We start from the raw sequence: 17,039 nt of genomic DNA on the forward strand, positions 1-17,039 counted from the left end.
TCCTTCTATGGCTCGGTCTGCAATTAGTTTTAGTTTTTAATCCCTGCTTTCATTTTTTTTTGTGTGTTTATCACAGACATGCATACCCATGGTTAAAAGACCCAAATCACTCTACAAGTATTGTTAACCAAGTAAAGCTCCCCCCCCCTTTTTTTAAACCGTGTGGTAAGAGCACAGGTGTTTGCTTTGTTATTCTCCAATACCTTTTTATAGATCTGAAAGATTTCATCCAAAATGCTCAGACATTCGTAAAATCATTTTAAAAATGAATAAGCTTCCTTCAGAGTAGCTCTCTGTCTACAAATGTAGTGATCTTAAGCTTTTCTAAAACTGGGGTTCTTCCACCTCTCATCCCCTTAGCTTCTTTGTTTTCTTGGAGTCAATGATCGCTCTCACTGTCTCTTCTGTTTCCCACTTGCCGTTGGAAGTTTGGAAGTTTGGTGGTGGGGGGGGTCATAATTCAGGTGAGTTTTTCTAAACTCTGTTGGGTGTGGTGCTGGATACAGTTTAAAAAGTATGATCAGCTAGAGAACCTCTTGCCCTTTGATATCTAAGTGAAGGATGCCTTGAAGTCCTCATTCCTTGAACCAGAGCAGTTCCAAAGCTTTCCCAAAGATTTCCTCTAATTCCTGTGGGGATTTAGGGAATTTAGGGGATACTTTCTCTTGGTCTCTTGTTTCTGTCTCTTGTACTGTCTCTTTCTCCTCCCTGCCTCCCTGAAACTCTGTTCTGTCTTCATTTTCCACTACAGAAACCCAGGGCGCATGGGTGGCTCAGTTGATTAAGCTTCCGACTCCTGCTCAGGTCATGATCTCGTGGTGCGTGGGTTCAAGCCCTGCATTGGACTCTGTGCTGACAGCTTAGAACCTGGAGCCTGCTTTGGATTCTGTCTCTCTCTCTCTCTCAATCTCTCTCTCTCTCTCTCTCTCTCTCTCTCTGCCCCTGCCCTGCTCATGCTCTGTCTCTCTCTCAAAAATAAGTAAACATTAAAAACAATTTAAATGACAGAAATCCACTCACACCAATCATTTAATAGGTATTGAGGACCTTATCGACCATTTCTTGGAACAGAGAAGGGTTTTACATATCAATATTTGAACATATTTTCTGGGGATCGGTTGGCATTGGTCTTCCTAAAAGGTCTGTAGGGGCCTTTGTTGGTTTTGCGTGTCTAGTCTCCTTCCTCTTTCTGCTGGTACCACAATTTGTATTTTCTTTGGGAAACCAACCTACCTAGCTTTCAGGTTTCTGGGTGAACCAAAGCTCCGTGGGGGTAAGACTAGGTAATTGTTATTATCCCCATTTTATAAAGAAAAAAAAGTGGGACCTCATGAGGTTTGTGCATGATAATGAAGATCAAAGGGCTAGTGAATGTATGACTTGGAATTTGAATTCACATTTAATACTAAAGCTTGTGTTCATACCCACTATGGCATAAGAATATCATAATGCCGGTGATGGCCATATGGTACCCACTCCTGGGCTCTATCTCCCTTGCAGATTCTCCATTGAGCTCCAAATCTGTATATTCAACTAATATGTAATAACTCCAATGGAATGTCTGATAGGCATGTGGAGGGTTTAAAAAAAGGTTCACAAGTTCTTTGACACAACATCCTTCAAGGAGTGAAGCTTACTTTCCCTCTCCTTGAGTGTGGGTTGAATTAATGACTTGCTTCTAATAGAATATTATGGGAATATTTGTGTTTGAGTTCCATGACTAGGTCATAAAAGGCATTGTGACTTCTGCCTGCCTCTTTCAGATCACTCACTGTGGGGAAAGCTGGCTGCCATGATGTGAGAACACTCAACAAGTCCTATGGGGAGACCCACATGGTGAGGAACTGAGGCCACCTGCCAAAGGCAGTGTGAGGGCGCCATCTTGAAAGTGGACCCTCCAGCCCCAGGCAAGCCTTCACATAAGACTGCAGCCCCAGCTGATATCTTGACTGCCACCTCATGAAAGACCATGAACCACAGCCATCCAGCTATGCTGCTCCAAGTTCCTGACTCACAGAAACTGTAAGATAATAAATATTTGTTGTTTTAAGATACAAAGTTTTGGGGAAATTGATTATGCAGCATTGGACCGTTGACATATGCAGCATATGCACCATTGACATGTCCAGAGCTGAACTCCGAATCTTCATTCTGCGAATGTAATTCTCCCCCCGTCTTCTCTATTCAGAAAATGATAGCATCATGATTCTTGTCCCTCATGATAAAACCTTGAAGTCATCCTTAAAGCCTGTCTTAATTTCATAATCCAAATCACAGCCCAGAGTGCTAACAATTTCATAATCCAAATCAAATGGAAGAGCAATCTTATTGTCCTAACTTTAAAATGTATTAAAAAATCCAATCATCTCGTCCTACATCCTCAGTTACTACCCTGGTCCACCCCCATCACCTCTCACTAGGTTTGCTGCAATTACTATCTAATACCCCCCTTTCCCTGGTACACCCAGCATCAATTCTAAATACAGCCAGAAGGATCCTTTAAAAATATGAGACAGATGGTCAATTCCTCTGCTCCAAACCCCTCCTGGTTATTTTTTCTCCAGATCTATGAGCTACTCCCTTCTTTCACTTCCTTCAGATATTTGCCCCAATATCACCTTCGTGAGGACTTTTCTGACTCCTGAGCATTCTTCATAGTGTATATTTTGCTTGTTTATTTTCTCTCTCCCTTCCAAGATGCCATCGACTCAAAGAGAGGGACCTTATTGTCTAGTTTGCTTACTGCCGTGTCCCCAGAACCCGGAATGATTCTTGCACATAGTAGGTACCCTATAAACATTTACTGAATAAATGCATTGTTGTTTCCTAAGAGCTCTTGTCCTAGGTGTATATCAGACCTACCTGGGAAGCCAGTTACAAATAGGAATGCCCAAACACAATCTTAGGTACCCAGTTAGAGTCTGATGAAAAGTAGGGGATTGTAGGATGCATCCCTGGGAATCTTTATTGCATTAGTCCTTCTGCTCTTTCAGCAGAATTTGTTATTTCTGCTTTAACAGAGGCAAGGAAAATAGTAAAATATATTGAAATTGGTTTGTATTAAAAGAACTCTTTTGTAGTTAGGGCAGTAAATTATAGACATAGGATTCAATATAGGCCATAAATTGAATATTTCAGTGTGAGTAGAGTTGTATCGACTGTTCCTTTGGGGATTAGAGTTTATTTCCTAAGCTTTTGTTCACTACATCATGAGTCTTTTCAATAAAACGATCTCATTGCCTGACAGCCAGACAAGACTTTCAGTGATGCAAGGGGATTTTATCGGGTGTGGTTAACTCAGAAAATTGTTCTCTGAAGATACTTTATGACCAAATATTTACTAGTGTCCCTTAGCAGGCCTGGTTAATTTTCAGAATACCTAAGAAAGCCAATAAATGTGAACGAAGACACACATGCGCATGTGCGTGCACACACACACACACACACACACTTTCACAAATACACATCCACTATTTTTGCTATTCTGCTTTAAGTAAAGAAAAACCAAGAAGTGTTACTGAAAAAGAAAGCTTAATGATATCATGACCTTGATATCAAGAGTTCTTGGGCAGATGAAAAAGATTAGGATTGGTGGGCGTGTCACACAGAAATTTAAATCCATCCATCCACCCATCCCATTGAGCAGGTGGGCATTTGCTTTATAATACTTGGGTTCAAGGGTTATAATTTATTATTTTTCTAACAAAGAAAATTTGTCCTACCCTTTGTCAGAGTTTGATGGAAGCAAGAAACAAAATCGACTCTTCAGTTTTGAAATATACAGGGTAATTGACAAACCACCAGGGGAAGCACTGGGCTGGGGGAGGACAGGAAATGGGTCAGCTCTGGGGACGTAGGGGTGAATCAAGTCTCTCTTGGATGAGAAAGAGTGTGAGCAGCCCTCACCCCTGCCTACCCCTTGGCGAAGTCTGAAATGGTGTGGCAGGCAGCCTCTGAGATGGCCCCTTTTTCCCAGTGTTCATGTCTTTGTGTGATCCCTTCCCCCTGAGTGTGGCTGGACCTAATGGCTCATTTCTGATGAAGAGAATGAGGCAAAAGTGAGGGGAAATCACTTTCGTATTTGTTGTAGAAGACTGGCTTCCGTCTTGTGGCACTCTCTTGTTTTCTTGTCTGTTGGCTGCATCGAAACAACGATCGTGTGTGAGCTACCCTAAAGAGAATCACACGTGGTGATGAACTGACAGAGGCCTCCGGCCAATAGCTAATGAGGAACTGAGGCCCTCGGTGTCACAGCCCATGAGGAACCGATCCTGCCCCCACCACTGATTTCACTTGGAAGTGGATCCTGCCCCGTTGGAACCTTGAGATGAGCCCACAGCTGTGGTTGACACCTTGGTTGCATCTGTGAGAGGCCGTCAGCCAGAGGACCCGGCTCAGCCACGCCTGGATTCCTGTCCCACTGAAACTGTGAGATCATACATGTTTGTTGTTTCAAGTTGCTAAAGTTTGGGACCATTTGTTATGTGGGATGTTAGTTTTGTAGGGCGGCCATAACAAAGTCCGACAGACTGGGTGGTTCAGAGTGTCAGGAAGTTATTTTCTCAGGGCGCCAGAGGCCAGAAGTCCAAAATCAAGATGTCAGCACATCCATGCTCGCCCTGAAGCCTCTAGGGAAAGATCTGGTCCTGGCCCATCTCCTAGCTTCTGGTAGCCTCAGGCATTCCTTGGCTTATAGATGGCCATCTCCCCTGTGTCTCTTTACATCATCTTTCCTTGGTGCGTCCATGTCTGTGTCTGTGTCCAAATTACCCTTTTTAAAAAATAAGGGTATAAGTCACGTTGGATTAGGGCCCACCCTCATCTCAAATTGATTACATCTGCAAAGACCCTATTTCCAAGTAAGATTGCATTCACAAGTACTGGGGCTTAGGGCTCCAACAAATCTTTTTTTGGGGGTTGGGGGACACAATTCGACCTAACAACCAGCAGTAGATAACTAATTTGAAGAGTTAGCCACCCCCACCCCCCACAAATTTGGGCACAATCACTAGTAGAAAGGGGAAAATGGATGCTACCTCATATGAAACAAAGACCCCAAGGTATATTACAAATTCCCATCCAATAGAACTGAGCTGTCAGATTCAGGAGTCACCAGCCACAGGTGGTTACTGAGCACTTGAAGCATAGCTCGTCCAAACCGAGATGTGCTGGGAGTGCACAACACTTATTGGACTTAGTAGACCTAGAATGAGGAGAAAAGAATGGAAAATACTTTTCAATGCATTTTTAATACTGATTCCATGTTGGAATGGTATTTTGGATATATTGGCTTAAGTGGAATATATTATTCAATGTAATTTCACCTGTTTACTTGTTAAACGTGGCTACTAGAAAATTTAACCTTATGCGTATGTGGCTTGCATTATATTTCTGTTGGATGTTGTTGCTTTCTCACTTGGGATGTTTCTACTCTGTCCTACTTGGAGGGGATTTTTTTTTCCCCACCTTCGACTTAAGCAAAGCTTCAAGCTTCTAGAAAACCATGGAAATGGGCCTCTGGTCTTGATTGCATTGTGATCAAAACTAAGATACTTGCTGGCCAAAGGCTCTTTATTCCCTCAAAGCCAGGTGGCTCGCCTTTTCCAAGTTTGAACATAGGATCTTTTTGCTAAAGTGGCCAAGCCACAGCACCCTTCATCCAGCTGTAGAAAACTAGAAGTTTCCACATCAGCACTTTCACTAGATGATCAGCCCCTTCGGGAAGGTTGGGGGAGATGACAGATTGATGCAGTTCTCCATTGGCTTTCCATCCCTTGGTTCCTAGGACTGGGCCATTGGTACCTTGCTTTCCTCCCCCACCCCTTGAAGGTTCTCTCTCTGGACAATCAAGATCCTTCTAGCATCTTCTATTTGAAAACAAGGGCTTATTCATTCTTCTCTGGGGAAAAGAGACACTGAGGCCCAGGCTGCTTTCAGAGGATGTGGGCAGGGAAGATATCTTCTACTATTTCTATATCTCGAGATGAACAAATTAATATTTTAATGACTAATCCACAAATTCATTTGTAGAATGGATATATTTATTGCCATATTTCAAAGCTCTTTTCCCTAAATTATCTTCATTTATTCAATAAACGTAGGGAGTGGTTACTCTGCCAGGCACTTTGGGGATTAATTGGTGACCAGGCAGACACAGCTCTCTTACTGAATTTATAGTTGAGTGAAGGAGGCAGCATGGGGCAGACAACCAAACAAATAATTATCACCTTCTGGATCAATGCTGCTAAGGAAAGTAGAAGGGCTGTCAGAGGCGCGTCCAGGAGAAGCTCACTGTGGTGTGTGTGTGTGTGTGTGTGTGTGTGTGTGGTGTGTGTGTGCGCGTGCGTGTGCATGGGAGTGAATCAAAGAAGGCTCATAAAAACTGAGATCTGAAGGATGGATAGAAGTTGGAGGTGAGGAGGTGAGGGATGAGTTATTACTTTTTTGAGCTCTTAGACTGAGCTGCTGTTCATTTGTCCATTCATCCGTCCATCCATCCATCCATCCATCCATCCATCCATCCATCCCATCCACTCACCCACTCACTCATCCATACAACAAATACGTCCTGAGCATCTACTGCGTGGCAAGCACTGTCTTTAACAACATGTAGACAGTCAACATGTAAACTGTGGTCCTTAGCCTCAGCACTGTTGACATTCGAGGCTGGGTCATTCCCTGTTGTAGGGCTGTCCTGTGCACTGTGGGACATTTAGCAACATCCCTGGCCTCTACTCATCAGATGCCAGTAGGGACCCCCCCAGTCCTGACGATAACAACATCTCATGGTGTCTCCTGGGGGTCAAAATTGCCCAGTTACAGACCACTGATGTAAACAAATAACTCTATAAAATCATAGCAGGTGGTGATGTGTCCTGTGAAGGAAAATTTTAGGAGAATAGAGGGGGAGGAGTTAAGCAGGACACTACTGGGTGGCTCAGTCGGTTAAGTGTCTGACTTCAGCTCAGGTCATGATATCTCTCGGTTAGTGGGTTCAAGCCCTGCGTCGGGCTCTGGGCTGACAGCTCGGAGCCTGGAACCTACTTTGGATTCTGTGTCTTCCTCTGCCCCTCCGCTGCTTGCTCTCTGTCACTCTCTCTCTGTCTCTCTCTCAAAAATAATAAACATTAAAAATAAAAAAAAAGCAGAGACATAAATAAAGTGTGGAAACAAGTCACACCTGGGGAAAGAGTGTTCTGGGCAGAAGGAATTGTCAGTGCAAAGGCCCCGTGGTGGGATGACTTGGGTGTGAGGAAAGAGGGGCAAGGAGCCAGGAGTGGTTAGAGAACAGAGGTGGGAGGTGATGTATATACTGAGCGTGGGCTCGAGTAGCCTGTGGTGAGATCTTGGGATTTTACTTTCAGTGAAGAGGGAGCCACTGGAAGGTTTTGAGCACAGGCGACGTGATCTGATCCTTTGTTTTAAAAGGATCCCCCTGGCTGCTTGGTCACAGGAAGGTGATAAGAGGAGAAATGATGCAACCACTCGGGAGTCAAAGTGAGAGAAGGAGGTGGGAGTCATGATGGAGAAAGCAGAGGGACACACGAGGCTCCTCATTGCCCCTGCTCTCGACTGGCACACCCCACGTACCTCGGCCTTAGTACTTAAAACACGTTATGTGATGATATCGAAGTGACCTATTTATATGTAGATGAAATCCTCAAGGGCAGAGATCAAGCCTCAATGATCTTCGTGCCCCTAAAAATTGTCACAGGACTGGGGATTTAGTAGGAGCAGCAGTGAGAGCCTCAGAACCCCGACTGACTGGACCTTCGTCTTGGGAGGTCCCTTGTGTGGAACCCCTGTATGTGGAGACCCCAGGCTGACAGGGTCGCAGGGAAGGGCTCCGACAACCCAGTCAGACATACGCTCCAAGACTGACGCAGCCACCGGCCAGTCTGGTGACTGCGGGCTGCTTTCTTCCCCTGTCTGGACCTCAGCTTTCTCATCTGTAAAATGGGAGAATGATTCCAACCATGTAAGTTGTTGTAAAGATGAAATGAAGGGGTTTAAGCAAAGTGATTGAGTCTCCCTGGGAACATTCAGCTGTGGCTCTCGATGGTCTCCAGTGAGGGGTGGGCAAGAGCTTAATGGCGGTGTGGAAATGCGAGCTGTGCAGCCGCTCTGGAAAACAGTATGGAGGTTCCTCAAAGATTAACAATAGAACTACCCTACGACCCAGCAATTGCACTACTAGGCATTTATCCACGGGATACAGGGGTGCTGTTTCGAAGGGACACACGCACCCCCATGTTTATAGCAGCACGATCAACAATAGCCAAAGTATGGAAAGACCCCAAATGTCCATTGATGGATGAATGGATAAAGAAGATGTGGTCTATATATACAATGGAGTGTTAATCGGCAATCAAAAAGAATGAAATTTTGCCATTTTCAACTACGTGGATGGAACTGGAGGGTATTATGCTAAGTGAAATTAGTCAGAGAAAGACAAAAATCATATGACTTCACTCATATGAGGACTTTAAGAGACAAAACAGATGAACATAAGGGAAGGGAAACAAAAATAATCTAAAAACAAGGAGGGGGACAAAACAGAAGAGACTCATAAATACGGAGAACAAACTGAGGGTTACGGGAGGGGTTGTGGGAGGGGGGATGAGCTAAATGGGTCAGGGGCACTAAGGAATCTACTCCCGAAATCATTGTTGCACTAGATGCTAACTAATTTGGATGTAAATTTAAAAAAATAAAAAAGAGGGGCGCCTGGGTGGCGCAGTCGGTTAAGCGTCCGACTTCAGCCAGGTCACGATCTCGCGGTCCGTGAGTTCGAGCCCCGCGTCGGGCTCTGGGCTGATGGCTCAGAGCCTGGAGCCTGTTTCCGATTCTGTGTCTCCCTCTCTCTCTGCCCCTCCCCCGTTCATGCTCTGTCTCTCTCTGTCCGAAAAATAAATAAAAAAACGTTGAAAAAAAAATTAAAAAAAAATAAAAAAGAAAATTAAAAAAAAAGAAAAAAAAAGCTTTATGGCAGTGGGTAGAAACATACTGATATTACATATAAGTAAATATATAGGTATATATGTGTATGTATATATATGTGTGTGTGTGTATATGTATATATAAAATGCTTTAAGTATTTTGTGATGCTTTGTAATGTCACAGTGAATTACCATAATAAGACGTGTATTGTTTCTACGTAGCTAAATGATTGCATTGGGTTGATAGGCACGTGTTGCATCACCCCAATAGTTTAGAGAGTGCTGGTTAGACCAGTCGTGCTGACTTCCTGAACTTTCTCTTGAGTCCTTCCTTAAAAATATTATTTCCTTGGGGCTCCAGGGTGGCTCAGTCTGACTTCGGCTCTGGTCACGATCTCGCGATTTGTGGGTTCGAGCCCCGCATCGGGCCCTCTGCTGTCAGCCTGGAACCTGCTTTGGATCCTCTGTCCCCCTCTCTCTCTGCCCCTCTCCTCCCCTGCTCTCTCTCTCAAAAAATAAATAAGCTTAAAAAAAACATTATTTCCGGGGCGCCTGGGTGGCTCAGTCGGTTAAGCGTCCGACTTCAGCTCAGATCATGATCTCACGGTCCGTGAGTTCGAGCCCCACATCGGGCTCTGGGCTGATGGCTCAGAGCCTGGAGCCTGTTTCCGATTCTGTGTCTCCCTCTGTCTCTGCCCCTCCCCCGTTCATGTTCTGTCTCTCTCTGTCTCAAAAATAAATAAAGGTTAAAAAAATTAAAAAACAAAAAACATTATTTCCTTGCTCATACCCCTCAAGTATTCCGATTCTTTAGGCCCAGAGCTGGCCCCAAGAATCTGCATTTAATGGCTGCTCCAGAGGATTTTGATGTGTAATTGGGTCCAGACCAGCGTCTCCCCACAGTGAAAGTGCGTCCTTACTCACCACGGATCTTGCTGAAACGTGGATTCTGTTCAGTGGCTGGGGTTCCACGGTTCTGCATTTTGAGCAAGCTTCTGGGTGACGCCAGAGCTGCTGGTGCAACGCTCGCACAAAAGGTAGCAGAAGCCCAGACCCGGTTCTCCGAGTGTGGGCCTGAGAACAGCCGTATCCCCCCAGCGGTTGGGAGGATGCTCTGGGTCGGGCCCCGCTGAACCCCGGAAACCGCTGGACCCCAGGGCAGGGCCAGCCGCCTGTGGTTCGACAAGCCCTTGCAGGTGGTTCTGATGCGCGCTTGGGTTTTTGAAACGCGGTCGATGAGGGAGATCTGGTCCCCTGGGCCCTGAAGGCCTCTCTCCCACCTTCTGTCTGCAACCTCATCGAACGGACAGCCTCAAGCTGTCCCGTTCCCCAAAGGTGGGTCCCGTGTGACCCTGGAGCCCTTCCTGCCACGGGCCTGCCTTCAGAACTCTCGCTCTCCCTGTGTCCCCAGCATTGCAGGCTTGCATCGTTTAGCCAACGTGACAGGTAGCGTCTGTTGAGAAGGGCTGACGGGCCCTCTCTCCGGGCGTGATTGACGGCGCCCTGATCAGCGGGCAGAGAATGGAACGCCTCCAGAAGGATGTGTGCTCCGTAAATAGTTGACATCATCTACCCCGAAAACCTGAAAGAGAACTTCATTTTTCTTTCTTTTTCAGGGAACCCAGCAAGTCACGGGACACCCTGAAATGTAATTAGTCCGGCAAGGGAGTTTCTGACTGGGCCCCGGGGACCCGCGATGAGGGACAATTGTAGGTGCCTTTGTCTCTTTGCGATTCGAGGTAGGTGAGGGTCATTCACCGGTGACCACGGGAATCCCAGCTCCTTTAACATGGGAGCATGCAGACTGTCGCCTGGGCATACGGCGGGTCCTCACGCAGCCGACCTGGGGAAGGGCCTGAGATTCTGTATTTCTGACAAGCCCCCACGTGCCGCTGTGGCCAGCAGTCGGAGGACCACACTTCCCGCAACCTTCCTGCCGCCACCGCGGACCTAGTGTCCGGAGATGGCTTTCGAAGGTCAATCAGGGGGCTTGGCTTTCGGCATTAGACTTGGGTTTGCATTTTTGCTCCACAAATTCCTAGCTGTGTGACTTTGGGGGAATGAGCTCACCTCTCTGGGGCTGCACTCGGTGGCGGGGGGGGGGGAGGTTAACGAGGACATTTACAGTGTAGGGCGGTGTTTTTTTTTTAAATTGCCCCCTTGAAGAAGTTTCTTTGGACTTTTTCCTCCCGAATCATCTCCCTCCCCGTGACATTCTAATGCCATAGATGCGCAGGATATCTCTTTATTATATACTGTGGTGCTTTGGAGGAGCACAAGGCGTTGTAATAGCTAAGATTTTTCACTCCCCGCGAACCCATGTTGGCCCGCTCAGGAGCGGTCTCACCCTGTTGAGAATGCTGACTTCAGGGCAACGGTAAAGATTAAGAAAGGTGAGTTCTGTCGGCTACCTGATACGGAGTAAGTGCTCAGAAATGGTTAAGTATTAATGTGTGTTGTAGAGACCACATGTTAGAGATAACATCGGATTATTAATACAGTATATGCTATATATTATCACATATCATCTATCAATATACTATTATGCATATCATATATCATATCATACGACTTCTCTCTCCACCTAATGCCTGCAGGTTGGGTGTGGACGGAAGAACAAAGGTGCAGAAGGAGGCGGGAAAAGACACAGACGCAAGCTGAGGCGGCCGTGGGAAATACCACAGGAGTTCAGGATATGAAATCAGGCTAGGGTCTCAGGTTCCCTTCACCCCGCCATGTGGCCTCGAAGATGGTGTTCAGCCCTGCTGGGTCCCTGTGTCTTCGTCTCTACCCTAGGCACGGCACACTTTTCCTCTCTATCGTGCAGCGAAGAGTAAATCCAAAAGCACACGGAAGGAGACCATGACAGGGCCTTTGTTATTTGTGCCAAACGCACCTTCACCGGGTGCCCCCCACGCCATGGCCCGTGCCCGGGCCATGGCGCTGGGCACGAGCCCTACCCTCCGGCGTGGTGGCAGGCCAGCAGGCAGTATACGTTGTCGCAGGTGCACACATCGCAGGTGCAACAAGAGAGCAGGACTTTTCCTAGACTGGAGGTCAGAGAAGAAGGTAGGGTGAGAGCATGTGCAGAGATGCTGAGGCCAGACAGTGCCTGGAGGGTGCTGAGATTGAAGGGCCCCCCGTTTGAACGTGCCAGAGGAAGCGAGTGTCCCGGAATGGCAGGAGCGAGCCCAGGCAGGGTCTCAGGCCAGCTGAGGCCAATGGACTGATTCCAGGGCCATAGGGAGTCATTAAAGGCAATCAATCAAGGGATGGGGGCGGGCAGGCGTAGCTGAGGGCGCAAGAAACATCTTAGAACATCTTGTGTTTTCTCAAATTCTTTCCATTTCCTTCGGGGCACGAGGAGCTTAGTTCTGGAAACTGGGAAGCAGACCAAAGAGGGGACTGGATAACTCAGGGGCAGATGAGACATCAGTTCATATTTCAAAGATTTTTGCCTGTCACACTTGCTTTGGTGGAGAAGTGTCTCTTCTCTGTTACTCATCCCACAGCTCTCCAGACTTCACCGCTGGCTCTTGGAAGTCCTGGGACACTTTCCGCTCACATCACAGAACTTAGGCCCAATGATTACTTTATGGTAACAAACCATCATTTTATAGGGCCTGCCATTTGCCAAAGCTCATGCTAGGAGCTTACAAGAGCGTGGCCTTCCCATATCACAAACTTGGATGTGAATTCCGGGTCCACCTTGTCAAGGGGTCTGTGCTTGGGGCAACTTGGGTCTTCTCAGCTGTAAAATGGGGTATGAGTTGGTACCTCCCGGGGTTGTTGGAGGATTGGGATGCTTCTCAGCATTACCTTTTACTCACTAGGTCAGCATCAATACATAGTATATGTTAGGGTATTAGCTAGGACTCATTCATGCATTCATTGATTCTCTCCACAAATATCATCCCGGACAGCTGTGATGTGTAAGCCATGATAGGCTGTCTTAGAAGTTGGGGATACAATGGTGAATCTGCCCTCAGGAATCTATAATCTAGTGACAGTGTAACGAGGGTCAACAAATGCTTTTTGGGAAAGGCCAGGTAGTAAATATTTTTGCTTTTGGGGGGCCCAAGAGACAAAATGGAGTGAATCCCATGTCGCCAACTTGAAAGGGTGCCTGTAGCCTTTTCATATTAGCTCCTTTCACTTAGTAATATGCATTTAAGATTCCTCCATACCCTTTCATGGCTTGCTAGCTTGTTTCTTTCTCGTGCTGAGTAATATTCAATTGTGCGTATGGACCACAGTTTCCACTTGCCTAATGAAGGACATCTTGGTTGCCTTCATGTTTTGGTAACCATGAATAAAGCTGTTATAAACATCCATGTAGAGGTTTTTGTGTGGACAAAAGTGTTCAACTCTTTTGGGTAAATACCAAGAAGCATGACTGCTCGATTGTATGGTATGGAGTATATTTAGTTTTGTAAGAAACTGTCACACTGTCTTCCAAGATGGCTCTACGGTTTTGCATTCCCACCAGCCAAGTAGGAGAGTTTCTGTTGCCCCACACCCTCGCCAGCATCGTTGTTGTCAATGTTCCAGAACATTCTATAGTGTTGTCAATGTTCTGGCTATTCTAATAGTGTGTAGCGATGTCTCATTGTTGTTTAAATTTGCAATTCCCTGATAACTTGCCATCGGTATACTGTCTTTGGTTAAGTGTATGTTAAGGTCTTTGGCCCATTTTTAAAAATTGGGTTATTTGCTTTCTTATTGCTGAATTTTAAGAGTTCTTGTATATTTTGAGCAACAATCCTTTGCAAATACTTTCTCCCAGATTGTGACTCGTCTTCTAGTTCTCTTGATATTGTCTTCTGTAGTTTTTAATTTTAGTGAAGTCCAGTTTGTAACTGTAGCGAAGTCCAGCTTATCAATTATTTCTATCATGGATCATGTCTTTGATGTTGTCTCTGAAAAGTCACCACCATATCCAAGGTCATTTAGATTTTTCCCCTACAATGCTTTCTAGGAATTTTATAATTTTGCATTTTACATGTAGGCATATGATCCATCTTGGCTAGTTTTTAGGAAGCATGTACCTTCTGTCTAGATTCACTTTTTTGCATGTGGACTTTTGGTTGTTCTCTTATTGAAGAGACTGTCTTTGTTCATTGCATTGCCTTTTCTTCATTGTCAAAGATCAGTTCACTATATGTACAGGGCTGTATTTCTGGGCTCTCTCTTCTGTTCTATTAATATATTTGTCTGTTCTTTCACACCGTCTTGATTACTGTGGCTTTAGAGCAAGTCTTGAAATTACATAGCCTCAGTCCTCCAACTTTGTTCTCCCTTAGGATTGTGTTGACTGTTCTGGGTCTTTTGCCCTCGACAGAAACTTTAGAATCAGTTTGTCAGTATCTATAAACTAACTTGGTGGGATTTTGACTGGGATTGCCTTGATTCTATAGACCAAGTTGGGAAGAAGTGACATCTTAAAATATTGAGTTTTCCCATCCATAAATATGGAACATCTCTCCGTTTATTTAGTTTTTCTTTGATTTCATTTCATTTATTTATTTGTGTATTTATTTATTTAATTTAAATTTTAGTTAACCTACAGTGAAATATTTGTTTCAGGATAATGAGCATTTCATAGTTTTCCTCAAGTAGATCTTGTAGGTATTTTGTTTTATGCACCTAAGTATTTCATTTTTGGGGGGTGCTAATGTAGGTGGTATTGTGTTTCTAATTTCAAATTCCCCTTGTTTGGTGTTGGTGCATGGGAAAGTCATTAACTTTTGCTTGTTAACCTTGGATCCTCCAACCTTGCTACAGTCACTTAGTCCAGGAGTTTTTTTTTGTCAATTCTTTCAGGTTTTCTACATAGACAATCATGTCATCTGTAAACAATGATAGTTTGATGTCTTCCTTCACAATCTGTATACATTTTTTATTTCTGTTTCTTCTCTTAAGCAAGGACTTTCAGAATGACGTTGACAAGAGGTCATGAGAGGGGACATCCTTGCTTTGTACCTGCTCTTAGAGGGAAAGCTTCAAGTTTGTCACCACTAAGTATGATGTCAGCTGCAAGTTTTTGTAGATAGTCTTTATCAAATTGAGAAAATTCCCTTCTGTTCCTAGTTTACTGAGAGTATTTATCATGAATGGGTGTTAGATTTTTTCAAGAGCTTTCTCTGCATCCGTTGGTATGAACATGTGATTTTTCTTTTTTAGCTTGTTGACATTAATTAATTTTTGAATGTTGAACCAGCCTCCCATACCCAGGATAAATCCCATTTGGTCATGGTGTCCAATTCATTTTATGTATTTTTGAACTTGATTTGCTAATATTTTACTGAGGATTTTTACATATATGTGAGAGATATTGATCTATAGTTTTCTTTTCTTGTAATGTCTCTGTCTAGTATCAGTGTTAGGGTAATGTGGCCTCATAGAATGATAATGTTGGATTTTCTCTGCTTCTATTCTTTGAATGAGATTGTAGAGAATTGGTATGATTTCTTCCTTAAATATTTGGTAGAATTCACCAGTCAATCCATCTGGGCCTCATACTTTCTGTTTTGGCAGGTTATTAATTATTGATTCAATTTCTGTAATAAATAGAGGTCTATTTAGATAATCTATTCTTGTGTGAGTCTTGGCAGATTGTGTCTTTCAAAAAATTGGTCCATTTCACTTAGGTTATCAAATTTGTGGGCATATAGTTGTTCATTGTATTACTTTATTATCCTTTTTATGTCCATGGGATCTGTAGTGATGTTTTCCCTTTTATTCTGATATAAGTAATTTGTGTCTTTTTTTTTCCTTGATAAGCTAGAGGCTTATCAATTTTATTGATCTTTTTGGCTTTTGGTTTCATTGATTTTCTCTGTTGATTTTCTGCTTTTTTAATTTTTTTTTAAATTTTTTTTTATTTTATTATTATTTTTTTTTAAGTTTATTTATTTTTGGGACAGAGAGAGACAGAGCATGAACGGGGGAGGGGCAGAGAGAGAGGGAGACACAGAATCGGAAACAGGCTCCAGGCTCTGAGCCATCAGCCCAGAGCCCGACGCGGGGCTCGAACTCACGGACCGCGAGATCGTGACCTGGCTGAAGTCGGACGCCCAACCGACTGTGCCACCCAGGCGCCCCGATTTTCTGCTTTTAATTTCACCCATTTCTGCTTTAATTCTTACTACTTCTTCTGCTTACTTCATATTTAATTTATTTTTTTCCAGTTTTCTAAATTGGTAACTTAGGTTATTGATTTTAGATTTTTCTTCTTTTCTAAATTATTCATTCAATGCTATAAGTTCCCTCTAAGCACTGCCTTCACTGCATCCCACAAATTTTGATAAGTTGTGTTTTCATTTTTATTTAGTCCAAAGTGTTTTAAAATTTCTCTTGAGATTTGTTTTTTGACCTATGTGTTATTTAGAAGTGTGTCGTTTAATCTGCACATATTTTGGGATTTTCTAGCAGTCTTTCTGTTACTGATTTCTTGCTTAATTCTATTTAATTTCTAGAGCAGGCATTGCATGATTTCTATGCTTTTAAATTTGGTAAAATATATTTTATCTTCCAGAATGTGTCTATCTTGGCTAATGTTCTGTGTGAGTTTGAGAAAAATATATATTCTGCTATTGTTGGATGAAGTAGTCTATAAAGGTCAACTGTGTTCAGTTGATTGATGGTGTTGTTGAGTTTGCCTATAGCAAATTCTTACTAATTTTCTGTCTGTTTGATCTTTCCATTTCTAAGAGAGAGTGTTGAAGTTTCCAGCTATAAAGGTGGATTCATCTATTAATCTATTTCTCCTTGCATTTCTATCAGTTTTATCTCATGAAGTTTGATGCTCTGTTGTGTGGTGCATATATGTTAAGAATTGTTGTGTTCTTAGAGAATTTAATCCTTTTATCATTATCCCTTCTTTATCCTTTATAACTTTCTTTACTTTACAGTCTGCTCTGTTTGAAATTATTACAACTACTCTTGATTTCTTTTGATTAATGTTAGCATGGTATATTTTTCTCCATCCACTTTTACTTTTTTAATTTTTATTTTTGAAAGAGAGAGAGAGAGACGACAGAGGGAGAGACAGAAAGAATCTTAAGCAGGTTCCATGCTCAGCACAGAGTCTGACTTGCT

The 17,039-nt window shown here is 43.7% G+C and overlaps 1 long non-coding RNA gene across 2 annotated transcripts; it reads left to right on the forward strand.

The window, feature by feature from the left end:
• Positions 1-1,763: 1,763 nt before the first annotated feature.
• LOC123579988 lies at positions 1,764-12,259 on the forward strand. Of its 2 annotated transcripts, XR_006703052.1 has the most exons (5): positions 1,764-2,022; positions 3,733-3,785; positions 4,091-4,428; positions 10,556-10,678; positions 11,537-12,259. It is a non-coding gene; the product is annotated as an uncharacterized LOC123579988 (long non-coding RNA). The 2 variants fall into 2 exon arrangements; XR_006703051.1 differs by lacking the exon at positions 10,556-10,678.
• Positions 12,260-17,039: the final 4,780 nt, after the last annotated feature.

The sequence above is a fragment of the Leopardus geoffroyi genome, chromosome A3 (genome assembly GCF_018350155.1).
Source record: "Leopardus geoffroyi isolate Oge1 chromosome A3, O.geoffroyi_Oge1_pat1.0, whole genome shotgun sequence".
In the NCBI taxonomy this organism is placed as follows: Eukaryota; Metazoa; Chordata; class Mammalia; order Carnivora; family Felidae; genus Leopardus; species Leopardus geoffroyi.